Raw genomic sequence first — 10,000 nt, 5'->3', positions numbered from 1 at the left:
TAAAATGGCTAACAAAAGTAAGCCAATTTAATTTTAGGTAAACAAACCTTAGTTGATAATTCTAGACCTACCGGAAATGTGTGCTTGACGTTCTTAAGCCTAAAACGTGTTATTAAATTTTCACCTTTGCTTCGATATCTAGCTTTACCTTGCAACATAATGTCTTGGATGATTACAGATAAATGGCAACTGAATTTTAAATTTACCCCTTCTGCAGGCTTGAAAAAAACTAATTGTTTAAAAAATGCAAAGCGAAGTCGATTTTTTACAATGGAGTCGATTCCACTTGTGATTATTCTTTCACAATGTTTGAGTTATGGTAAAAGATGCTGTAACATTATTTGTCTATATATTCATTTATCTATACATCTGTCATCCTGTCTTTAAATTATCAAATCTATCTAGTTATTCATCATTTTACCAATCTTGTTACCTTAGTCTAGACATACACGTGCAACTATCGCTTTCAGCATTTACGCTCACCGTGAATACAAGAATCTCTGAATGAGGAACAAGGACTGTCTAATCATTGTAATATTTACAGTCACCTTCCTCTAGTTATTCATCTACCTCCCGGTTAAGAGGCTTAAGAGCATTCGGTCCTATTCCATTCCCAAATCGACTACATCTATTTCACTTTTCCAACTCGCTTGACCTGAAATCTACCAGTAAATACTGCCATTGGAAGCTTTTTATTAAATGTTTCAACGATGTCCCCCTTTCCTTAATCTAATGGTTGTTGGAGAGTGTTTACCAATATCGTTTGGAAGGATTTAATGCGCTTATACTGTATATACAAATATTCACACACACACATACACACATACACACTAACAAATGGATGTATTTATTTGTAAGTTTGCTTCTCTGTCTGTCTGTCTGTCTGTCTCTGTCTGTCTGTCGGTCTTTCTCTTGGCGAGAAAAAGAGGAGATAGATAGAGAGGGAGAGAGGGAATCAAAAGGAAAATGTAAAGATTTTGACTGATTTCGAACATTTTAAATTATAAAGATGCTCTGGAAGAAATGTAGAATACATGGGTATAGCTGGATAATCGACTTCACATCAAATACAAGTAGGAATTTTATAAAATCCAAAGACAAAAATAAATAAATAACCAGATTTTTAGTATCCAACTAATCAAGGAAGAGATACAACTAATTTCGTAGCTTTACGATGAACTGCTAAAGTAATTAATTTTCAGCGGTGGAAAAAGCAGCTTTATGGTAAGACTTAATAAGCAAAATTCCGCTCTTTTTAATAACTAAACCGTGAAGGAAATTGCAATTATCGAAGATTAATTTCAAATTCTGTTGTTTGATGTTAAAGAATTGAACGTTAACATTAAGTTAAGGTGAAAAAACAAAGGGTACAAACAAAAATTATACGAAGGTTTGAATTAGAGCATTAGAAATCTGTAAAAAATGTGTTTCACATCATCTGTGGGACTGCTCGTTTTAAAGTCATGGGAATTTCTTAAACACATTATCTTTCATAATAAATGCAATTTATAGTATCTCTCCCCTGCACCCCTGCAATCCATCCCTCCTGCCTCTAGCAACCCGTCGCGCAGACAGGTGCGAGGAGGAGGGAAGGGAGGGTTCATACGTGGAGGGGGGGGGGCAATAGTCATTATGATACTTCTAAAAGCGTTATATCTATAACATTTCCAGCGACTAAGTATAAAACTTTTTAGGATTTTTACATATTCGTACAATCACCCACTCACACACTTAAATAAAAACGTTTACTTATATACAGTAGACTAAACAAAACATGGGTTCTGTATTTCTTCTCGTATTTGTAGGAAGAAAAGGAAAATGAGATGAAGGAGGAGGTGAAGAGAGAGAGACAAGCAAAGAGTTGAGGAGAGGGAAGAGAAGAAAAGGGGAAGAGGGGAAGGGGAAGAACGAGATAGAAGAGGGTAAAATTAAGTTGAGGAAGGGAAGGATGAAAGAAGAATGAAAAGTGGGAGGAGGAAGATAGAGAAATAAGTGGAGAGAAAGGAGGAGAAGAAAATGGGAAGAAAACAGAGGGAGAGAGGTAGGAGGAGAGGGAAAAAAGATGGAGGGGATTGAGGGGATAAGACTAATGACTAAGGGAAGGGAGAGAGGAGGGAAGGGGGGGGGGGGTAGAGGCAGCCACTGTACATGACGGGTATCTCGGAGGGGAAACCTAATAAAAGAAATTCTTAGGTCTGCTTTTTCCTTAGGGAACGCTATTACTGTGAGAGAGACTGCAATATGAAGCATATGTCGATATGTATTTCTGGATCTTGATCTACGTATACATATGCACACACACACACACACACACACACACACACACACACACACACACACACACACACACACACACACACACACACACACACACACCACACACACACACACACACTCACACACACACACACACACACACACACACACACACACACACACACACACACACACACACACACACATATATATATATATATATATATATATATATATATATATATATATATATATATATATATATATGTATTCGGTAAGTGCTTGTATGGAATGTGCTATTATTATTGGTGACTAGCGTGTCTAAAAACGGCAATTGATTGTTTTCTTGCATCGCAGGTAAATTTGATGCTAGGGTGTTTCGAGTTGAGATAAGTCAGAAAAGGCTTAACATATGATGGGCGTTTGAAAAGGAAAAAGGTATCATCGACGTATCGACGAAAATGGACGGGTTTAAGCTCAGACGGGCATTGTCTGAATATTCTCTGTGACCGCACAAAATCCAATCGAAGTATTACTGAACTTGGAAGAAAAGTTACAAAGATAACTCCGATCCATTAAACATCCATTAATGAAAATACATATATTTTTCCTATGACTTCTGGCTCCAGACTTGGTCAGTTCTATGTATACCACAAAATTAATAAACCTAACATTCCTCTAAGACCCATTATTTCTTCGATTGGTACATATAACAACAGCAATGCAAAATTTCTGGTTCCTATCGATACCCCCTTACCACCAATGTGTTACATCCCTTAAGCTTCAAAAATCTATCACCATGGCAAGTTTTGATGTTGAGTCACTGTTCAGTAACGTTCCTCTTCATGAAACCATAGTTAACAGCACTCATCTCAGCGATAGATAAGCCAAACAAAAATACTTCAAATTGCAGCCAATTACTCGGTTTTCACATTCGATGATTGTGTATATAGACAAACAGACGGTGTAGCCATGGGGTTTCCATTGAGCCTTTCCTACGCCAATGCATTCCAATGCTTTCATGAATAAAACTGGCTTGAACAACGCTTGTATGAGTCGATGACACTTTTTTTCCTTTTCAAATGTCCATCATATGTTTCTGACTTATCTCAACTCGAAACACCCTGGCCTCATATTTCCCTGCGAGATGCAAGAAAACAATCAATTACCGTCTTCAGACACCCTAATCACCAACATTAATAGCACATTCCAAACAAGCATTTGCCGAAAGCAACCTTCGCTGGCCTCAGAATCACTTCCTTAGCTACATCCCATATTTATACAAAATTAACAGCATCAAAACCTAAATCACTCGAGTATATATATTTCTATATATCTATCTATCCATCTATCTATCTATTTATCTGTCTATATTATATAATATATATATATATATATATATATTGAATACACAGATATTATATATATATATATATATATATATATATATATATATATATATATATATATATATATATATATATATATATATATATATATATCACATGATAGATTTGATGGAGCGGCACTGGTGATGCCGGCATCGACGGTGTTAGCAGCACCATTGGTTGCAGTCACAACACTATACATAGTAGCGGCAACACCTTGCATCTCTCCTTGATCTGTAATATCGCGGGACATTTATACATGATCTGCCAAAACTGAAATCACTGAAAGAAGAATATGTAGCATAGAATATAGTTCATACATATACAGACTCACTACAACTAAGCATAACTAATATGACAAAATGTTTTCGTAGTACACAAAATTGGTACTCACTATGTGTAAGGCTTCAAGAGCTAACTTATCGGGTATGCTTAGGTCTGTAGAATGTATCAGGCGTGGAGATGTGGAATTCATATACAACCCGGCCTTATGTATTGAAAGTGTTATTTAGTTGCAGACAGGTGTTCCTAAACAAATCCTGCCTGTTAACAATTTTCCACCATGCTTCGGATTTGTAAAATAAATGCCTTTATATATTTCAAAAGGACAGCCTATTAATGTGTCTGGTTTATCCATGTTCAAAAGCAGCGAGTTTTTAGAACGCGGTCAGTTAGTTGGCCGTCTTTCGGAATATCTGTCCTCTGCGCAGAAAGGACAATACAGACTGTCAACTATATGTCATATCAAGAACATAAACGCCATCATATTTATTAGTTTCGGATTAACATAAATCTATTTTCAAGCCAGTCTATTGGGAGAAAGTCGAATATATGCATTACTAAAAAAAAAATCCTAAGATGGGACTGTACAAACCTGGAAACTGAAAATAGGGCAATAAAACAAGTGCATCATAAAACATATAGTTAAAATAAGCAAAGGTTTTGACAACACTAAGAGTGTTGTCAAAATTAAAGGACTAGAGCAAAAAGAAAAACGAAAAAAAATCATGGATAACAAAACGACAAAATGAAAGGAAACACAAAAAAAAACACACACAACCATACGAGCATTACGTACGGTCAAAGGGTTATGGTTTTAAAATCATAAGAGTGGTTTAGAGCTTTCGTTGTTGTTTAGAGTAGGTTTGTGTATGGAAATAAGTATGCTCTCCATGATAAGGAGCTGCTGGTGGTAATTGCCAAGACTGAGAATTTTGGCGATGTAAGGGGTGATCTGGGTAATTTGTGTGATTCCTGATTGCCGAAAATGGTGGTTTGGTCATTCGGTGCTGTGAAATGCGTGTTTTGAGATGTTTGGTGGTTTTACCAGTATATGATGTCTTACAGCTATCACACGTTTATTTGCACACAGGGTTTGATCTTAATCCCAGTTGTATTCTGTCTTTGACTTTGAAAAGGTGTTGATAGTGTTCTCTAAAATGACTCGTAGTTTGATACTTTCTGTTCTAATTGGAGGCTGGGTGGACCTGTGAGTGTGATGAGAAAGTAAAGCGATTTCTTCGGCACCGTAACGTTGGATTGTTCATTACTGACTATGTTGTTCAAAGTTTTACCGATATGTCTATCAGTAAAATGTTTGGGGAAGCCGTTATTGTAGAGGAGGTTACGGATGAATGAAAGTCCCTGAGTTATTCATGTCCAGTTTTAACAAATGTGGTAAGCTCGAGTGCTTTGCGTGTTTACTAATTGAGATGAATGAAGAAAACTTTGAACACAGACTAGTAAATGCGGGTTTTCTGTACATTATAATGCCAAAACTGTGTCCAGAGTGGTGGATGCACATGTCCAAGAGGGTAGTTTTCCGTCCTATTTGTACTCAACAGGGAATTTCATATTTGGGAGTTGTGAATTGAGTTAGCTAAAGGAATTCAGGTGCGTGTGTCAGTGATTTGAATATGATTAAAGTATCATCAACAAATCTTTTGTAATAGAAAGGTTTGAAATGACTCGGGCAGTTAGAAAGCCACGTTAGCTATTATAAGACACCACCTCCCGGGACATTCAGTTAGTTATTAAAAATAAAATGGCAATCTTGGACTGACAGTCCAAGCATCTTCTTTAGACACACACACGCGCGCGCACACACACACACACACACACACACACACACACACACACACACACACACACACACACACACACACATACGCACACACAAATAAATACATATATGTGTTTATATATAGATTTATATATACTTATGTATATATGTATATAAATTTTTATTATATATTTTATATATGGACACATGTATATTATACGTATATTATATTATACGTATATATGTATATATATATGTATATGTATGAATGTATGTGTGTATGTATATGTGTGTGTGTGTGTTTGCGTGTGTATATATATATTATATATATATATATATATAATTTTTTTTATATATATATATATATATCAAAAATACACCCACACCACCACAAAACTCACACACACACACACACACACACACACACACACACACACACACACACACACACACACACACACACACACATAAATAAATAAATGCATATATGTGTATATATAAAGAGATTTATATATGCATATGGATTCATGTGTATATATATGTATATATGTATATAAATTTATATTATATATTTTATATATGGACACACTTATGTATATGTATACGTATATGTGTATATATTATGTGTGTGAATGTACACATACACAAGTGTATATATATATATATATATATATTATACATATATATATATAGAAATATAAACGCACACACACACACACACACACACACACACACACACACACACACGCACACGCACACACACACGCACACGCACACGCACACACACACATACACATACATAGATATCTAACAATGTATCTATCTATGTATATAAATAAATATGTATATATATAAATAATATATATATATATATATATATATATATATATATATATATATATATAGAGAGAGAGAGAGAGAGAGAGAGAGAGAGAGAGAAGAAGATAGATAGATAGATAGATTTATATATGGGAACACACACACACACGTGTATATATATGTATATGTATATATATATATATATATATATATATATATATATATATATATATATATATATACATTTTTTTTCTTTTTTGTGTGTGCATCTTCTGCAGCTAAAGTATACTAATAATCAGTTGATGAAGTTAATATAAACTCTGCAGTACCCAACAGAGCGTTTTGCTTTTTCTTCAAAACATCTTTTAAGAAGTTACGAGAGCTTGTTGATCTAAAGTTCAAAAAACAATGAAGACTTTGATGATAGAAATCCCTCCTGGGCAGAACGGGAAGGAAATGAGTATATATCTGGTGATTAACTTCATTGGAGGAATTTTGCTAAAGAAAGAAAATATTTTTGTTGATGTGGCTGTTAACATTAACGTTTTTATTGGCATTGTTTTCACAATCATTAAAAATGTATATTTTGCTTATGTATTTACTCATAAGTATCTCTTTTTTTACAATTATTGCAATTATTTTTAATGTTATCATGATTATTAGTGTTTGCCTTTGTTACTACTAAATTTATCATTTATTATATTATCATTACCGTTTCTATATGATTATTTTTTTATTATTATTTTATTATTATTATTATCATTATTATTATTATTATTATTATTATTATTATCATTATTATTTCATCTATATATCATTATCATTATATATATATAGATATATATATGATTATATTATATATTATATATCATATATATTCATATTATCATATCATCATTCATCATCATTCATCATCATCATCATCATATCATCATCATCATCATCATCATATCATCATCATATCATTCATTATCATCATCATCATCATCACTCATCATATCATATCATCATCATCATCATCATCATCATCTCATCATCATCATATCATCTCATCACATCAATCATCATCATATCATCATCATCATCATCATCATCATCATCATCATCATCATCATCACCATCATCATTATCAATATTATTACTGTTATTATCATTACCATCATCACCATAATTGTTATTATTATCATCATTATTGCCATCATTATTATTATTATTGTTATTATTATTATTATTATTATTATTATTATTATTATTATTATTATTATTATTATCATTTTTATCATTACTATAATAGCAGTAGTATTGTTATTAAGATCATTGTTATTATTACTACCGTTATTATTATTATTATTTTTTTTTACTATTGTCAGTTTCATTATTCTTATTTTTATCATAATTATTATCATTTTTATTATTGTTGCTGTTATTAATATCATAATTATTATTAGTAGTAGTATCATTATTTTATTATTATCATTATTATTATCATTATTATTATTACTATTATTATTATATTTACAATTATGATAATAATAATAATTACTATTATTTGTATAATTATTATAGTAATAATAATAATAGCTACTATTTTCTTGCTGTTATTATCGTTATTATTCTTATGGTTATTATTCTTACTATTATTGTTATCATTATCATTACCTTTATTGTTATCAGAATTGAATCATTATTATCGTTATTATTTTTTCATTATTATTATTATTATTATTATTACTATTAGTTTTATTGTCAACATTACCATCATTTTCATTATTGTTACTGTTATCATAATCATTATCATGATAATCATAATCATTACTACGAATATTTTAATTTTCAATATTACTATTACCAATCAATATTTATATCCATCATATATAAAATATATATATATATATAATATATATATATATATATATATATATATATATATATATATATATACATATATATATATATATATATATATATATATATATATATATATATATATATATATATATATATACGTACTGCACTCATATGACTATGTAATTATAAACCCAATAATTTCACATTCAGTAATACTCTCTCTCTCTTCTCTCCCTGTTGATTAAAAAAATTCAAAGCAAGTAAAGTTGGAATTAGCATGTTAAAAGAGTGTAATACCTCCCTGATTCGGGAAGCCAATATGTTTATGTAATTAATTTTACATATTTTTTTAGGTAATTAGCTCGGACTGAGGGGAAATGACCTCAAAAACAACAACAGCAACAACAAAAAAGTCGACACTTATTAACTGGAGTATATAATTGATAACGATCCTGTCCATCTTCCTAATTCATCCAATGAATTGCAAAGTCAGGGCGCACTACCTCTCCCCCCTTCCCCCTCCCTCCTTCTCCCTCTTAGAGCAATATACCTGAAGTATTGCAAATGATTTGCGTGATGATCCCAGCTAGTTACGCGCAATTAAGACCTTTCAAATGGTGTGATTGGTGCTGTTGTAAGGCTATTGTTCAGGTTCATGCAACTTGTTAAGCTCGTTCCCACACCAAGTTAGAGGGAGAGATACATGGTGATACATGAGGACACTCCATCATTAGGCAGAGGAGTGTTGCAGAGAGGTTTATAGCCGAGGGGGGGGAGGATGGTTTATAATTAACGTAAGTGGGTGTGGAATAATGCCCTGGTCTGGCTTCACTGGGTGTGGGCTAGCATGTCAGATGGACGGATGGATCTGGAGAGGGAGGGAGAGAGAGAGGGGGGTCAAGAAAGAGAAATGGAACAGAGAAAGACGCACAGTCAAAAATAATATAAAAGAATAATATATATATACATATATATATATATATATATATATATATATATATATATATATATATATATATATATACATATATAATATATATATATATATATATATATATATATATATATATATATATATATATATATATATATATATATATATATATGCACACACATACACCCGCACGCACACACACACACACACTTATGTATCTATCAATCGATCAATCAATCAATCAATCAATATATATATATATATATATATATATATATATATATATATATATATATATATATATAGATAGATAGATAGATAGATAGATAGATAGATAGATATAGATATGTATGTATGTATATATATTTAATGCATAAAATAATATGATATAATACAACATTATATGAAACATTCATGATAAGATATATATAAACAAATGAATGCATTAGACAGACAGACCCCAATCATACATTAGGGAGTCTGACCAACCCTATTGTATAAAGACAGGCAAGGGTGCCTTCTCCTGTATTTAGGGTAGCGTGTGGCTTTTATGATGTATGGAATAACATGTCTCTCCTGCTGGGTCATGAGAGCTAATGGCGTGGGGGTCATAACCTGTTTACGAAGGCACTGTGCGTGTGTACTCAGGGCATGAGGTTCTAATTTGCATGTTTCGTGATGGTTTCACATCAG

Source organism: Penaeus monodon, chromosome 3 (assembly GCF_015228065.2).
Source record: "Penaeus monodon isolate SGIC_2016 chromosome 3, NSTDA_Pmon_1, whole genome shotgun sequence".
Taxonomy (NCBI): Eukaryota; Metazoa; Arthropoda; class Malacostraca; order Decapoda; family Penaeidae; genus Penaeus; species Penaeus monodon.
The sequence above is the reverse complement of the archived record's forward strand: the minus strand, read 5'-3'. Positions refer to the sequence as shown.